The following is a 4,445-nucleotide window of genomic DNA, read 5'->3' as shown; positions in this document are numbered from 1 at the left end:
GCATGTGTGGTTGTGCAATGCCCTACCTGGGACAGGCATTTCTGACTTGACGCATCACAACCTCCTCCTTCTCTCACTCATCATTCCAATGGCAGATGATTATTCATCAGTTCCACAGCCTACAACGCTCTGGGACTCTGCATTCTTCCAACCGTGGCCTCGTAATACTTTCCATGCTTCTTTCACGCCTCAGGCGGAAAGAGGACGCTCATCAGGGATATCCTCAAGACCTCACTGGCAAAATGCAGTATTCCCACAGACACCTGGGAATCACTGGCCCAAGACGGCCCAAAGTGAAGGAGAAGCCTCCAGGAAGGCGTTGAGTACCTTGAGACTTGCTGTTGAGCGGAAGCCGGGCAAAAACAGAATAAGGATTGCATTGCCACACTAATGCTCCACCCAGCCCTCCCTGAGACCACCACCTGTCCCGAGTGTAACAGAGACTGCAGAAGCTGCATTGGTCTGTACAGACTCACCTACGGACTCACCCTGAGAGTAGAAGAAAGTCAACTTCATCTGCAAGGGACCACCAATGATGACGTTGCCTTTTTCAACCCTCAGCTCTGAAATATCAACTCTAGATCTCTCTACCACCTTGATCTAAGTCAGTCCTTAAAATCTATTTCTTCCACCAGGCTCTTGGTCACCAGTCCCACTGACTTCATAGATAACACAGTGTGGAGCTGGAGGAACACAGCGGGTCAGGTAGCATCAGAGGAGCAGGAAAGCTGAAGCTTCGGGTCGAGAACCTTCTTCAGAAAATTTTCTGAAAAAGGGTCCTGACCCAAAATGTCAGCTTTCCCTCTCCCCTGGTGCTGCCTGGCCTGTTGTGTTCCTCCAGCTCCACACTGTGTTATCTCTGACTCCAGCATCGGCAGTTCTTACTATCTCCCACTGACTTCATTGTTGGTTTCATTGGCAGTTTTTCTCTGATTACACTCCAGAGTAATTGCTCAAGATGTTTAACTAGATTTTTAAAATTTTACAAATCAATTTGTTGCTGTTCTTGAGTATGATAAGTGTTCTTCAGTCCTGGTTTCCGGTCATAAATATCCCTTTCTTGCCATGTAAGAATGTAATGTTGGAATATCACTATGTCTTGTGTGTATTTTGGTAAATATCACACCTGGTCAATGCCTGACTCCAGAGCATGTTTGTAACACTCAATGCAGTTGAATTACCTGGTAACGATGTAATGCTGTCTATTAGGCCATTTGCCGAAAGCTTTTCATTATGGTATTTGAGTAGTTGAATGTGATAGCCATTTAACAGTTGCAGAATAGTGGAACCTTGATATACAAAGGAAATGACAGACTTTTTTCCTCACTAAACAAAAAGTTACATTTTCAAATCCCATTTCAGTGGTCCATTCACAAAGGTTGACACTCCAATGCAGTACTGAGCTGAGATGTTAAATCAAGGTCCTATCTACCTTCTCAAGCAGAAATAAAAGATTTCATGGCACAATGTGGAGACAGTGAATTAATATAATGAAAACAGGTTATCTTTCATTTTAATACTGCTCTTTGTGAGATATTATGGTGAGCAAATTTGATGCCACATTTCCGGCATTAGAATAGTGACTAAATATGAAAAGTCTTACATTTTGGGATGTGTTTTGGAAAGATTTTCTTCAGCTATGATATAAATACAAGTTTCCTCTTTTATTAGTTGCTGTTGTGAACTCCTCTGTGACAGTGAATTATTCTTCAGCTAGCTATACAACTAGCACAGGAGTCGGAATTAGAACCCTCCCATGGCACTTATAGGAGCTAGACTGTAATATGTGTAACTGGGATACCCATTTATTGAATTAGTTTAATTTATTAAATTAAACTGGTCACAATAAAAGAATGTGAAACATGCAGTCGAAATCTACTCCTGAAAGATGAATCATTTTATAATCTGGCCCCCACAATGTAGTCAACTAGTTGATCAGCTGCACATTACTGTATTAGGTTGAGCAAAATCAGAACTTGCCTCTGACACATTCAGCATCGCCCAGAAATTACTTTTGTTCTGTGCATGCACAGATCAATGATAATTTTCCTACAAACAACAAAATGGTGAATGGCTAGGTAAACTGTTATCCGTTAAAAGCAGAGAATCCTCTGATTAGTGCCTTATGATCTTTTACATTCACTGGAGAAAGGAAAATGGCCATTGATTTCATCCAAAAGATGGTGCCTCCAACAGTGCAGCAGCCCCTCAGCAGTGCACTCAAATACCTTTAGGGGAGATGGTGGTGTAGTGGCAATGTCACCAGACCAATAGTCCAGAGGTCCAGGGTTATGCTTTGAGACTACAGGTTCCAAACCCAGTAGGACAGCTGGTATAATTAGAATAACATTTGGAAAATAAAGCAAGTACTGGTGACCATGCAACCATCACTGATGGTTATAAACTCAGCTGCTTCACTAATGCTGTTTGGGGAAGGAATTTGTTGTGCTAACCTGATCTGGTCTACATGTGAGATAACAAGGTGTAGAGGAAGGAAGGCTTCCAGCTCCCCTGATGCTGCTTGGCCTGCTGTGTTCATCCAGCTCTATACCTTGTTATCTCAGATTCTCCAGCATCTGAAGTTCCTACTATCTCTGGTCTACATGTGGCTCTGGGCCCAAAGCAATGTGGTTGCTTTCAGAAATTGCACCAAGCCATGCAATTCATGTGTATTTAGGAATGGACAACAAAGGATAACCATAAGACATAGGAGCAGAAATTAGGCCATTCGGCCCTCCGAGTCTGCTCCACCGTTCAATCATGGCTGATAAGTTCCTCAACCCCATTCTCCTGTTTTCTTCCCATTACCCTCGATCCCCTTGATAATCAAGAACCTATCTATCTCAGTCTTAAATGTACTCAATGTCCTGGCATCCACAGCTTTCTGTGGCAGTGAATTCCATAGATTCACCACTCTCTGGCTGAAGAAGTTTCTCCTTATCTCCGTTCTAAAAGGTCTTCCCTTTGCTCTAAGGCTGTGCCTTGGGTCCTAGACTCTCCTAGCAATGGAAGCTTTGTCTAGGCCATTCAATATTTTGAAAGTTTCAATTAGATCCCCCCTCATCCTTCTAACCTCCAATGAGGAGAGTCCCAAAGTCCTCAAACGTTCCTCATATGTTAAGCTTTCCATTCCTGGGACCATTCTTGTGAACCTCCTCTGAACCTGCTCCAGGGCCAATACATCCTTCCTGAGATATGGGGCCCAAAACTGCACACAATATTTCAAATGTGGCCTGACCAGCGCCTTATAAAGCCTCAGTAACCTTACCAGTTGACTCCCACATCCCATGATAGAATAAAGGGCTGCCTAGGTTATGTGATTAGAGGAGTTGGATTTGACAGCATCTTCTAACTCAGAGATGAAGATGTAAATCAGACTGAATCAGAAGGTTGTGGCTTCAAACCCACTCCAGAGACAAATGGATAAACAAATGACACATCAGCGCTGTTCAAAAGACAGCAACGGAGTTCTTCCAGTGGGGTCAACCACCAGTAAAACAGATGATCTGGTTATTTATTTCATTTTTGTTTTTAGTGGGGCCTTGCACAACTTGGCTGCCACTCTTCCTACACTACAACAGGGATTACAATTTAGAACTACCTTATTAGCTATAAAGTGCTTTGGAGGTCTTCAGTTTGTGACATACACTATAAAATTGTAAGTTATTTTTTCTAACTTCCATGGAACTAAAACTACTTTTCATTACAGGAGGATAGCGTAGTTGGTTCATTTGCCTGAAAACCTGGATTGCAGTTTGAAAGACTATTTAAACAAACACTTTTTGTAAAAGGAAACCATTAAGCTGGCTCTGAATCTGTTCATTTAAACTTGCCCTACCCAACAGAACCAAAGGGCTTTAGTAATTATGTCTTCAGATGTAAATATTCAATACAAAAACAGAAATTGCTGGTGAAACTCAGTGGGTCTGGCAGCATCTGTGTGAAGAAAGCAAAGTTAACTTTTGGATGTGGTGACCCTTCAACACAACTGATAGCAGCTGAGATAAAGTGGATTTATGCCAAAGATGAGGTTGGGTTGGTGTGGGGGGAAGAGGTGAGCGGATAGGTAGAGACAGAGCCCAGAGAGAGATATGAAAGGGGGAGGCAGACGAGGGGGGTTTATTTAGAGCAGGCTGGGGCAGAACAGGAGCTGTAGAAGTGAAAATTATTTTAGTGAATATTAAATACTTTTCCCACGATGAAATGGAAACTTGAATCAATGACAGATCCACATTCTTCTCTTCAAATTGGGGTAGCAATCTTTTCCAATAATCTGATTTGACCTAGAATTGGGTTTGGCTCCTTACACAACTTTATTTTTATAGATCCTACTGGAGGACCACATAGATCTCACAACCACAATCATGATGAGACTCATCAACTATAGTCTTGCCAAACAGCTTTATCAGGTGTAGTAGGAACTGCAGATGCTGGAGAATCCGAGA

This window comes from Rhincodon typus, chromosome 26, assembly GCF_021869965.1.
Source record: "Rhincodon typus isolate 14 chromosome 26, sRhiTyp1.1, whole genome shotgun sequence".
NCBI lineage: Eukaryota > Metazoa > Chordata > Chondrichthyes > Orectolobiformes > Rhincodontidae > Rhincodon > Rhincodon typus.
Note: the sequence above shows the minus strand (reverse complement) of the source record.